Below are 13,799 nucleotides of genomic sequence, written 5' to 3'. Positions count from 1 at the left end.
GTGATTTGTTTCTCTATCTCATTAAAGAATGTCATTGGAATTTGGATCGGAATTGCATTAAATCTATGAATCCTTTTTGGTAGAATAGACATTTTTATAATGTTAAGTCTTCTTATCCATGAGCAAGATATGTTTTTCCGCTTATTTAGTTCTCTTTTCGCTTCTTGCAGAAGTGTTTTTTAGTTTTCTTTGTATAAGTCTTTACATCTGCAGTCAAATTTGTTCCTAAGTATTTTATCTTCTTGGGGGTTACTGTAAATGGTATTGATTTGGTCATTTCCACTTCGATGTTCATTTTGTTGGTGGAGAGGAATCCAACTGATTTTTGTATGTTTATCTTGTACCATGATAATCTGCTGAACTCTTCTATTAGTTTCAGTAGTTTTCTGGAGGATTCCTTAGGGATTTCTGTGTATAAGATCATGTCATCTGCAAATAGAGATAATTTTACTTCTTCCTTACCAATCTGAATGCCCTTTATTTGTTTATCTAGCCTAATTGCTCTGGCTAGGACTTCCAGCACAATGATGAATAGGAGCGGTGATAAAGGGCATCCTTGTCTGGTTCCCAGTCTCAAGGGGAATGCTATCAGGCTCTCTCCATTTAGGGTGATGTTGGCTGTTGGCTTTGTATAAATGCCCTTTATTATGTTGAGGAATTTTCCTTCTATTCATATTTTCCTGAGAGTTTTTATCATGAATGGGTGTTGAACTTTGTCAAATGCCTTTTCTGCATCAATTGATAAAATCATATGATTCTTGTCTTTTATTTATGTGGATTACATTAATTGTTTTTCTAATATTGAACCATCCCTGGTACCTGGTATGAATCCCACTTGGTGACAGTGAATTTTTTTTTTTTTTTTGATATGTCATTGAATTCTATTGGCTAGAATTTTCTTGAGGATTTTTGCATCAAAGTTCATGAGGTATATAGGTCTGTAATTTTCTTTTTTTGTGGTGTCCTTTTTTTTACCCGGTTTTGGTATCAGGGATATGGTGGCTTCATAGAATGAGTTTGGGAGTATTCCGTCCTTTTCTATGCTCTGAATAACCTTTAGTAGTAGTGGTGTTAACTCTTCTCTGAAAGTTTGGTAGAACTCTTCAGTGAAGCCTTGAGGGCCAGGGCTTTTTTGTTGTTGTTGTTGGGAAGTTTTTGATTCTCTTTTCAATCTCTTCTTTTGTTACGGGTCTATTTAGTTGTTCTACCTCTGTCTGTATTAGCTTAGGTAGGTAGTGTGTTTCTTGGAATTCAACTATTTCTTCTAGATTTTCCAATTTGTCAGAGAGCAATTTTTTATAGTAATCTGAGATGATTCTTTTAATTTCAGTTGGGTCTGTTGTAATATCGCCTCTCTCATTTCTTATTCAGGTTATTTGCTTCCTCTCCAGTTTTTCTTTTGTCAGTTTGGCTGGTGGTTTATCAATTTTGTTGAGTTTTTCAAAAAACCAGCTTTTGGTCTTGTTAATTCTTTCAATTGTTTTTCTGTTTTCTATTTCATTTAGTTCTGCTGTAACTTTTATTATTTGTTTTCTTCTGGTCCCTGAGGGTTTCTTTTGTTGCTCTTTTTCTGTTTGTTCAAGTTGTAGGGATAATTCTTTGATTTTGGCCCTTTCTTCTTTTTGTATGTGTGCATTTATTGATATAAATTGACTTCTGAGCACCACTTTTGCTGTGTCCCAAAGGTTCTGATAAGGAGTGTTTTCATTCTCATTGTTTTCTATGAATTTCTTTATTCCATCCTTAATGTCTTCTATAATCCAGTCTTTTTTGAGCAGGGTATTGCTCATTTTCCAAGTGCTTGATTTCTTTTCCCTGCTTTTTCTGTTATTGATTTCCACTTTTGTGGCCTTATGGTCAGAGAAGATGCTTTGTAATATTTCAGTGTTTTGGATTCTGCTAAGGCTTGCTTTATGACCTAATATGTGGTCTATTCTAGAGAATGTTCCATGTGCACTAGAAAAGAAAGTGCACTTGATTGCTGTTGGGTGGAGTGTTCTGTATATGTCTGTGAGGTCAAGTTGGTTGATTGTAGCATTTAGAGCTTCCCTGTCTTTATTGAGCTTCTTTCTGGATTTCCTGTCCTTCACTGAAAGTGGTGTGTTGCAGTCTCCTACTGTTATTGTGGAGCTGCCTATCTCACTTTTCAATGCTGATAGAGTTTGTTTTATGTATTTTGCAGCCCTGCCATTGGGTGCATAAATATTTAATATGGTTATATCTTCTTGGTATATTTTCCCTTTAATCATTACATAGTGTCCTTTCTTATCCTTTGTGATGGATTTAACTTTAAAGTCTATTTTGTCAGAAATTAATATTGCCACTCCTGCTGTTTTTTGATTGTTGTTTGCTTGATATATTTTTTTTCATCCTTTGAGTTTTAGTTTGTTTGTGTCTCTAAGTAGTGTCCCTTGCAGGCAGCATATAGACGGATTGTGTTTTTTAATCCATTCTGCCACTCTCTGTCTCTTTACTGGTGCATTTAGTCTATTTACATGCAGTGTAATTATGGGTAGGTATGAATTTAGTGCTATCATTTTGATGCCTTTTTTTTGTGTGTTGCTGACAGTTTCTTTTTCCCACTTCATTTTATGTGCTGAGTAGATTATCTTTATATATTGTCCTTTCTTCATATTCGTTGTAAATTTTGTTTCTGTTGAGTCTCTATTTTTTTTTTTTTTTTGTATTTTATTTTGATGTGTAGGATAGTTTGTCTCCTTTGTGATTACCTTATTGTTTATCCCTATTTTTCTAAATTTAAATCTAAGTTTTATTTCTTTGTATTGCCTTATCTTCCCCATATGGAATATCTATGACTACATTTCTTAGTCCCTCTTTATTGTTTTAATGTTGTCTTCTTTTAAATAATGTCATGGCTGTTACCCGGTTTTGAGCGTTTTCTTAATCTTGATTTATGTTTTTGTCTGGGTCGACTTCTGATTCCTCTGCTCAGTGTTCTAGTCTTGGGTTGGTACCTGATATTACTGATTTTCTAACCAAAGAACTCCCTCTAGTATTTCTTGTAGTTTTGGTTTGGATTTTACAAATTCCCTAAACTTCTGTTTATCTGGAAATGTCCTAATTTCACATTCATATTTGAGAGGAAGTTTTATTGCATATATGACTCTTGGCAGGGAATTTTTTTCCTTCAATTTTTTAAGCATGTCATCCCATTGCCTTCTTGCCTGCATGGTTTCTGCTGAGTAGTCCGAGCTTGTTTTTATTGGCTCTCCTTTGTAGGTAAGTTTTCTTTTATCCCTACCCGCTCTTAAAATTCTCTCTTTATCTTTGGTTTTGGCAAGTTTGATTGTAATATGTCTTGGTGACTTTCTTTAATCATCTATCTTATGTGGAGTTCGATGAGCCTCTTGGATAGATATCTTCTCATCTTCCGTGATATCAGGGAAGTTTTTTGCCAACAAATCTTCAACAAGTCTCTGTGTATTTTCTGTTATCCCTCCCTGTTCTGCTACTCCAATCACTCGTAGGTTATTTCTCTTGATAGAATCCCGCATGATTCTTAAGGTTTTTTTTTTTTTTTTTGACTCTTTTATCAGATTTTTTTTCAAATATATTAGTACCAAGTGCTTTATCTTCAAGTTCAGAAATCCTGCCTCCTACTTGCTCAATTCTGCTCCTCTGACTTTCTATTGTCTACTTCTGTAATTTTATCGTTAATCTTCTGAATTTCTGATTGCTGTCAGTCTGTGGTGGAAACCCTGGTTGTATAATGGTTAAGTGCTACAGCTGCTAACCAAAGGGTCAGCAGTTCACATCCACCACACGCTCCTTGGAAACTCTATGGGGCAGTTCTACTCTGTCCTGTAGGGTCGCTATGAGTCGGAATCGACTCGACGGCACTGTTTGTTTGGTTTTGTTTGTCTATCTATGGATTTTTCCATCTTGTTAAATTTTTCATTATGTTCCTGAATAGTCTTTTTAATTTCTTTGATTGCTTTATCTGTGTGTTCCTTGGCTTTTTCTGCATATTGCCTCATTTTCTTCCCGATGTCTTGAAGGTTTCTGTATATTAATCTTTTGTATTCTGCCTCCGGTAATTCTAGGAATGTACTTTCATCTAGAAGGTCCCTTGATTCTTTTGTGCGAGCTTATTGAGGTTATCATGGCCTGTGTCTTTATGTGACTTGATATTGACTGTTGTCTTTGAGCCTCTATCGTTATTGTTTTAGTTTACTTTATGTTTGCTTACTGTGCTGTAGCTTCTTGCTTTGTTTTGTTTTGATGTGCCCAAATGGGTTGCTTGAGTGAGCTAACTTGATTATTTTTGCCTTTGGAGCTCTTACATCCTGTCCCCAGATGGCTGGAGCTGTTATCAGGTATATCAGTGTATGATTCCATTCACTTTTCTTATCTGAATTCAGCTCGTGTTTCCAGGTGCCTGATCATCAAGTGTATGGTACAGGCTCTGTTCTGCAGTCTTAGAGGGGCAGGGGTGATTGCTGTAGGTACCAGTATCTGGTTGCAGCAGTGGGTCACACTCTGAACAAGGCAGGGGGCTGGAAATCGTCCCCCAGGTGTCTGAGAGGTAAGCATGTCCCTGTTCCTTACAGTGTACAGATGGGTGGCCTCTGCAGATGGACCATGGGCACCCAATGTTTTTGGTTGTAAGGTCTGGGAGGTACCAGTTATCCTTGGACCTCCGTCATGTGTGTCTGGGTGACCTGAGTGGAGCTACCAGTTCTTAGGTCCCTGATGTGAGTAGGTGAGGACCCTGTTTAACAGGCAAGGCAATGTCAAACATCAAACACCCAACTCTCCACCACACAGCTGAAATGGTTGGAGTTTGCCATCAAGGGCCTATTCTCCTGAAATAGGCTCACACACTTCCATGCAGAGGGGAAAAGTACTGAAAGTCCACGGACCATTTATGCCTGAACAGGAGCCGCTTCTGTCCTGAGCTCCCCTGGTTAGTGTAGCTGGCAAATTATCTTTTCCCCCAGTTGCAAATATATTCCTTCTCTAAGGCCGGGAGGATGTTTCTAGGCACTCAACAGGGCCTATCTCAGTCCCAGAAAAGTCAGCCACTGAAGCCGGCTTGGGAGTGGGGGGCGTGGTAAAATATATGCGAGTAGTTAGCTTTTGCTGAGAGTGCCATTATTCTCTGGTTCTGGAGGTGTGAGTAGTCTGTGTGACCGGCTGTTTCTCCCTGAGGAAACTGTAGCCAAACGCTAGTACCAACCTGCCACCGCTGCTCCTGGAAGTGGTGCCTGCGGGCTTCCCGCAATTCAGGTCTGATAACTCCTCTCTGCTTCTGAACTGCCTCTTCCTCCCTTTACCCCTTAGTTCGTTTTCTAAGCTTGCCTTTGATGTTCTGGGCTCCTAGCTTGTCATAAATATACTCGTTTCACTTGTTTTTTCGGGTCTTTGTTGTAAAGAGGGTTCGCCAAAGGCGTCTGTCTATTCTGCCATCTTGGCTCTGCCTCATTATGTCCATTTTTTATTTTATTTTTTTAAGAGAAAAATAGTAATTATGTAGGAGTTAAGAGCCCTGGTGGTGCAGTGGTTAAGTGCTCAGCTGCTAACCAAAGTGTCAGCAGTTTTATCCCACCAGCTTTTCCACTGGAGAAAGATGTGGCAGTCTGCTTCTGTAAAGATTACAGCCTTGGAAACCCTACGGGGTAGTTCTACTCTGTTCTGTAGAGCCACTATGAGTTGGAATTAACTTGATGACAATAGGTTTTTTTTTTTTTTTTTTGCTTATACATGAGTTAAATAACATGTAGCCTGGGATTTGTTATAAAACACTTAATGGTGTAATAATAAAATTAAAGATAGTGACATAGGGTAGTTAGATCTGGATAATGGGTTCTTTGTGTATCTTTGAAAATGTTCTTAAAAAATTTATTTTTGTATATATGAAAATGCCTGTAATAAAATTATAAAATATCAATATTTATGTGTCTTGTTGATTTTATCACCCAATTTTTAAAAATGTCTTATTGACAGATACTCACTTTGCCAGCCCCCATCACGGTTAGAACATAGGCATGGCAGGCACCAGCCCCAGCCCCAGCCTGGAAGTAGGTAACTAGTGAATCAAGGACGCAGTTGCCATGCTTGTCTTGGGAGGCGGTGGCAGTTTTAGCGATTAGTTCCTGAGGGAGCATCAAAAGCCAAGGCCAAATGCCAGAGATAAAGGCTGCAGCCTGTATTTTCAGTGGCAACATGAACTTTTCATCACTTTTTTTCCAACAGAACAGTCGGTATTTTAATGGCTCTAAGCCTGGCTTTTCTACTTCTGTGGCAGTTCTGTGAACTACCTAACATCACTTTAGTAAATATGTTTTTCATTTTTACAGCTTTATTGGGGTATATAGGCATTCCATAAACTGTAAATATTTAGATTGTATAATTAGATAAGTTTTGATTTATATATATACCTGTGAGACCATCACTACGTCAAATATAGTGAACATCTTTATCATCCCCAAAAGTTTTCTCTTGACCCTTGCTAATCCTTCCCTCTTCCATCCCCAGGCAACCTTTTTTTCCTAGTATACAATAGTTTGCATTTTATAAAGTTGTATATAAAGGGAATCATACAGTTAAGTAGTCTTTTCTGTCTGGCTTCTTTAACTCATCCATGTTATTGTGTGTCTCAAAATTTTGTTTCTTTTTATTACTGAATAGTATTCCACTGTATGAATGTACCACAATTTATTTATTCACTCCTTGAAGGATATTTAGGTTGTTTCCAGTTTGGAGTTACTAAAATTAAGCTGCTATCAACATTTTTACATAAGTCTTTGTAAAAATATAGGCTTTTATTTCCCTTGAATAGATACCTGGGAACGAGATAGCTGGATCATATAGTAAGCATATATTTAACTTTTTAATTAATTGTCAAATTGTCTTCAAATGTGGTTTATAATTAACATTATTTATATTTATGAAAATAATAGGAGCGGTGAGGTTTTATGTGTGTATATGTAATATAGTGTATTCATATATTCTTTTTCTTAGTCTTATTTGTACTTCCGTAAACAACGAAAGTACAATTTCACTCTCAGCAAGTGGATTATTAGAGTTGCTAATATGCAAAATGCAACAAGGTATCGTAATTACATACCTCAAGGCAGAGGTGGAGCCTAACATTTCATATAATTTAGTGATTAATACCAGGTCTGAGTTACTTAGTTTTAACCAGAGTTAACTATAAAACATTAGTGTATATGATTTATAATAATGTATTCAGCTTATTGCCCCCAAATCATATGAATAATATACCTCACATTTGAAAGCTGGTATATTCACTAGGCTTAGTATGGATTTAAGCATCCTTTGATCAGAGCTTCGTTATTAATTTGCTTACATTAAAATCGCTCAAGCTAGCAGTTCTCCTGAGATTTATTGCCAGGCTTTTAATGTCCTATTGCCTTGACAAAATGATGCTGCGCATTCTTTACACAATGGAGTGCCTGTACATTTTGCTTTTGATGTTGAGTGAAATCTCGACTCACAAATCACCAACATAAATTGCAATTTGGTCTTGTGTGTGACTGGAATAAATATGTTTATTGAAAAGCTTGAGAGATCTGGAGAAAGCCTCACCTACCCCTTTACTTTACAAGCTGCATATGTTAGCATCAGAAATACAGACCTCCTGAATATTCTCCTGTGTCTCACTTTAACCTCACCGTTTAATTTTTGCAGTATGTGGGGGAATATAATATGGTTTGTTACATCCTGGCATGCTTAATAACACAGTTAAATGTATTATACCAGGATAGGCACCCAGAGAGAGCATGAAAATGTTAGTGATTGATGAGAACATTGACTAAATTTTGTTATTGCTGCTAGGTGCCATTGAGTTGATTCCAACTCATAGCATTCCTATGCGCAACAGAACAAAACTCCACCCAGTCCTGCACCATCCTCGCAATCACTGCTATGTTTGAGCCCATTGTTGCAGCCACTGTGTCAGTCCATCGTCTTGTTAAGGGACTTCTCCTTTTTTGTTGATCCTCTACTTTACCAAGCATGATGTCCTTCTCCAGGGACTGGTCCCTCCTGTAATTTTCCAAGGAGGGGTTGATGAATTCGAACTGGCAGCCTTTTGGTTTATAGCTGTAGCTGTTAACCACTGCACCGCCAGGGCTCCCCTGTAATTTTAAGGGCCCTGAAATAACTAGTGAAAGAGAAATAATAGTTCAGCTGAAGTTGAAAATGCTGCTTAATGAATTCCTATTCATTTCAAACACACATATATAAAGAGAGAATAGATACATAGATAGGTAGATAGAATAAATGAATATTATGTGCAGTAATTAGTATATGAAAAATATTATAAATTATTTTAAGTATTTATGTAAACTGCTTTGTTTTCTGAGAAAAATAGCAGTTTAGTGTTTTTCTTTTCCAATAATCATATATTTAATCACCTTTTCTTATCTTCTTGAGCTAACTAGGTCCTTTGTGTGCAGTAAAATGTGCAAACAAAATAATGATAGCAGACATCCCTGTCTTGCTCTGATTTTAAAAGGAATTTTTAAAAATATTCTATCATTGATTATAATATTTGCTGTGTTTTTAGGTATCATTTATCAGGTTAAATAAGTTTTCTACTATTCCCGTCGCTTCAGTTAGCCTTTGTTGCATAGCAAACTGCCAGCTTTTTGGTTAGAAGCCAAATACTTAACCACTGCGCCACCAAGGCTCCCAAGTTAGCCATTAGAGAGATGCAAATCAAAACTAAAATGGGATACCATCTCACCCTGATAATAAAAAAACCCAAAACCCAGTACCGTCAAGTCGATTCTGACTCATAGCGACCCTATAGGACAGAGTAGAACTGCCCCACAGAGTTTCCAAGGAGCGCCTGATGGATTTGAACTGCTGACCCTTTGGTTAGCACCAGTAGCACTTAACCACTACACCACCAGGGTTTCCACCCCTGATAATAATAGCACTGATCAAAAAAACAGAAAATGACAAATGCTGGCAAGGTTGTAGAGAGATTGGAACACTTACACACTGCTGGTGGAAATGTAAAATGGTGCAACCACTATGGAAAATGTTATGGTGCTTCCTTAAAAAGCTAGAAGTAGAAATATCATATGATCCAGCAATCCCACTCTTAGGTATATATCCTGGGGAAATAAGAGCCATGACACAAATAGACATGTGCACACTTATGTTCTTTGTGACATTATTCACAATAGCAAAAAGATGGAAACAACCTCAGTGTCTGTCAGTGGATGAATGGACAAACTGTGGTACATACACACAATGGAATTCTAAGCAACAATAAAGAATAATGATAAATCCATGAAACATCTCACAACACAGTTAAATCTGGAGGACATTATGCCAAATGAAATAAGTCAATCACAAAGGAAAAATATTGTATGAGACTACTATTATAAAAAGTCAGGAAAAGGTTTACACACAGAAAGAAACATTCTACGATGGTTACCAGGGATGGGAGGAGGAGGAAGGGTGAGTCACTAACTAGATAGAAAACACATGTTAAATCTGGTGAAGGGAAAGGCAATACACAATATGGGGGAAGTCAGTACAACATGACCAAGGCAACAGAAGACACTGAGAGGCACACAAGAATAAAGACCAAATGAGTTGTGGAATGACATCAAGGACATCATACATGAAGAAACCAAAAGGCTATTAAAAAGACAGGAAAGGAAGGAAAGACCAAATTGGACATCAGAAAAAAACTCTGAAACTTGTTCTTGAATGTAGAGTGGCTAAAGCAAAAGATAAAAATGATAAAGTAAAAGAGCTGAACAGAAGATTTCAAAAGGCGCCTCAGAAGATAAAGTATTTTAATGAAACGTTCAAAAACCTTGAGTTAGAAAACCAAAAGGGAAGAACATAACTCCGTATTTCTTAAGCTGAAAGAACTGAAGAAAAAATTCAAGCCACCGGTTGCAATTTTGAATGATTCTCTGGGCAAAATATTGAATGACATAGGAAGCATCAAAATAAGATGGAAAGAATACGCAGAATCATTGTACGTTCAGGAGGGAGCGTATAATTAAGAAAAACAACGGTACTGAAGGAAGAAGTTCAAGTTGCACTGAAGGCATAGGTGAAAAACAAGGCTCTAGGAATTGACAGAATACCAACTGAAATGTTTCAACAAATGGATGTAGCACTGGAGGTGCTCACTCGTCTTTGTCAAGAAATTTGGAAGACAGCTGCCTGGCCAACCATATATATGCCAATTCCAAAAAAAAGGTGATCCAATGGAATGCAGAAATTATTGAAAAATATTAATATCCGAAGCAAGTAAAATTTTTCTGAAGATCATTCAAAAGTGGTTGCAGCAATACATCAACAGAGAACTGCCAGAAATACAAGCCAGATTCAGAAGAAGATGTGGAATGAGGGGTATCATTGTTGATGTCAGATGGATCCTGACTGAAAGCAGAGAATACCAGAAAGATGTTTACCTGTGTTCTATTGACTATGCAGGGGCATTCAACTGTGTGGGTCATAAAAAATTATGGATAACATTGCAAAACAGGAATTCTAGAACACTAAATAATGCTCATGCAGAACCTATACATAGGCCAAGAGGCAGTCATTCAAACAGAACAAGGGGATACTTCATGGTTTAAAGTCAGGAAAGGTGTACATCAGGGTTGTATCCTTTATTTATTCATACTGTATGCTGAGCAAATAATCTGAGAAACTGGGCTGTATGCAGAAGAATGCAGCATCAGGATTGAAGAAAGACTCTTAACAACCTGTGATATGCAGATGACACAACCGTCCTTGCTGAAAGTGAAGAGGGCTTTAAGCCCTTACCGATGAAGATCAAAGAGCACAGCCTTCAGTATGGATTATACCTCAGCACAGAAAACAAAAATCCTTACAACTGGACCAATAAGCAATATCATGATAAATGGAGAAAATATTAATGTTGTCAAGGATTTCATTTTTCTTGGATCCACAATCAACGCCCATGGAAGCAGCAGTCAAGAAATCAAAGAACACGTTGCATTGGGCAAATCTACTACGAAAGACCTTTTTAAAGTGTTAAAAAGCAAAGGTGTCACTTTGAGGACTAACCGGCACCTGACCCAAGCCATGGTATTTTCAGTTGCTTCATACGCATGTGAAAGCAGGACAATGAATAAGGAAGACTGAAGAAGAATTGATGCCTTTGAATTATGGCGTTGATGAAGAATATCTAATATACCATGGATTGCCAGGAGAATGAACAATTCTGTTTTGGAAGAAGGATAGCAAGAATGCTTCTTTGAAGCAAGGATGGCGAGACTTCATTCCATATACTTTGGAGATGTTATCAGGAGGGACCAGTCCCTGGAGAAGGACATCATGCTTGGTAAAGTAGAAGATGTGTGAAAAAGAGGAAGCTCCTTGACCAAACAGATTGACACAGTGACTGCAATGATGAGCTCAAACATAGGAATAATTTTGAGCATGGCCCAGGACCAGGCAGTGTTTCATTCTTTTGTACATAGGGTGGCTATGAGTCGGAACCTCCTAGATGGCACCTAACAACAACATGGTAAATACTATGGCAGACACAATCCTATAATAATAAATAAATAATAATTTATGAATGGATACATAGGTAGGTATGTATGCCAAATAGGTGTGCAAGCTCATATGAGAGTACGCTCAAGTACATACATAGGTATTGTTCTGGCTATTTTATATACATATTTGTATGTGCTGTGTGTACATTCATTTATATAATAGAGCACATAGGGGGCACAGTTATGGAAACTTCTTAGACATAACAAAATACTTCATGGGACTGAGTTACTGGCCATGAGGGCTAAGGACCATGTCTCATGGGGACATCCAGGTCAACTGGCATAACTTAGTTCATAAAGATAATGTTCTGCATCCCACTTTGGTGAGTAATTTCTGGAGTCTTAAACACTTGTGAGTGGCCATCTAAGATACAATTATTGGTCTCCTCCTGTCTGGAGCAAAGGAGAGTGAAGAAAACCAAGGACTCAAGGTAGCAATCAGTCCAAAGGACTAATGGTCCACCTGAGCCACAGCCTCCTCCAACCTGAGACCTGAAAATTTAGATAGTGCCCGGCTACTACTGTTGACTGCTCTGATCAGGAACACAATAGTAGGCCTCGGTTAGAGTGGGAGAAGAGTGTAGAACAAACTCCAGATTCATAAAAAAGACCCAACTTACTGGTCTGATAGAGACTTGAGGAACCCCTGAGACTCCAGCCCTATGACCCTTCTAAATTAGAACTGAAGGCATTCCCAGAAATCACCTTTCAGCCAAATAGTAGACCTATAAAATAAACAATAACGCTTGTGAGGAATGTGCTCCTTAGAACAATCAACTATACCGGACCAAATGACCAACATTTTCCCAAAAGCAAAGATAAGGCAGGAAGGAGCAGGGGAACCAGATGAATGGAAATGGGGAACCCAGGGTGGAAATGAGGAGAATGCTGACAAATTGAGGGGATTGAAACCATTGTCATGGAACAATTTGTGTATGAGTTTTTGAATAGGAAACTAATTTATTGTGTAAACTTTCACATAAAGCACAATAAAATGTTCAAAAGAAAGGCAAACCTGAAGTGTTAATTTTCTAAAGAAAGGCAAACCTGAAGTGTTAATTTTCTAAGCTAAAAAACATGATCTTTCAGGCTGGTGAACATTTTATCCCTAAAATTAAAAGTTTTCAACATCTTGTATAAATAAAGTATTTGAATCTCTTTTCCTTCGGGCATCTCTTTGTATTATTTGTTGTGTTTGGCAAATTTAAACCACAAATAAGCAATAGCAAATGTTACCAGAGTTAAAATAGCACGTCTTCACTACTAACTATTGATGTTTTGTGGTCTAGCAAAGCTGATAAATTAGATGCTGTTGTAGGGTTCAGCTAGAGCAAATGAAAATAATTTATCAGAAAAACAAAGAAAATGAAACAGTACATTATCACAATTTTTTTTAAGATTAGAGAATTTGTCAAAAGCCCCAAATGTAACTTGAGTTTAATAACATAATTGTGAATATTTAACAGTTAACTAGTGCATTCATTCTAAGAGATTTATGGCCTTTATTTTATTATGAACTTTACTAATGTAAACAAACGAAAAACAAACCCATTGCTGTCGAATCAATTCTGATTCATAGTAACCCTATATAAAAAAAAACCCTGTAGGACAAGTTAAAACTGCCGCATGGGGTTTCCAAGGAGCAGCTGGTAGATTCAAACTGCCAACCTTTTGATTAGTAGCTAAGCTCTTAAGCACTGTACCACCAGGGCTCCTCACTAATATAAGAACCCAGCAATATATGAAATATAGCTTAATGTGTTAGAAAAGAAACAGCTTACAGCTCTCAAAAAGTAAAATCAGAAAAGTAGCCATTATGCTGCAGATGTTGAGGTTTAAAATACTGGCTTAAGAAAACATCTGCCTGTCTGTCTCTTAGATTTGTTTCTGTCAGATAAGCAATGAGATAGCACAATTTTAATATTTAGTTGAAATACATATGAAGAACAATCAATAGTATTCTGGATCATTCTTAGCAAATAATTAAGAAGGTTAATTTTCTTTAAAGAGGAGCCATTAAAAGCTTTTTAGAAAAGAAAATGTGAATTAGTTGATGATGTTGATAACAATAATGTTACAGAACTGGAAGTCCTAAATAGGGAATAATTGTCTTTCTTGCTTCAGGTCATTAAAAAAAAAAAAAAGAAAAAAATTTTTTTTTTTCTTTTTTTTTTTGCCTCTGGAAAGTAGCTGTTACTAAATGGCTTAAAATTCTTTCATTTGAGCCTTGACTATAGAGGAAATGTTGAA

The 13,799-nt window shown here is 37.1% G+C and overlaps 1 protein-coding gene across 3 annotated transcripts in view; it reads left to right on the top strand.

The window, feature by feature from the left end:
• Nucleotides 1–13,799, top strand: part of DYNC2H1 (dynein cytoplasmic 2 heavy chain 1) — a 412,907-nt gene that overhangs the window by 271,905 nt on the left and 127,203 nt on the right. The window lies entirely within an intron of this gene.

This window comes from Elephas maximus, chromosome 7 (genome assembly GCF_024166365.1).
Source record: "Elephas maximus indicus isolate mEleMax1 chromosome 7, mEleMax1 primary haplotype, whole genome shotgun sequence".
Classification (NCBI taxonomy): Eukaryota; Metazoa; Chordata; class Mammalia; order Proboscidea; family Elephantidae; genus Elephas; species Elephas maximus.
Note: the sequence above shows the minus strand (reverse complement) of the source record. Positions and strands in the feature narration are given on the sequence as shown.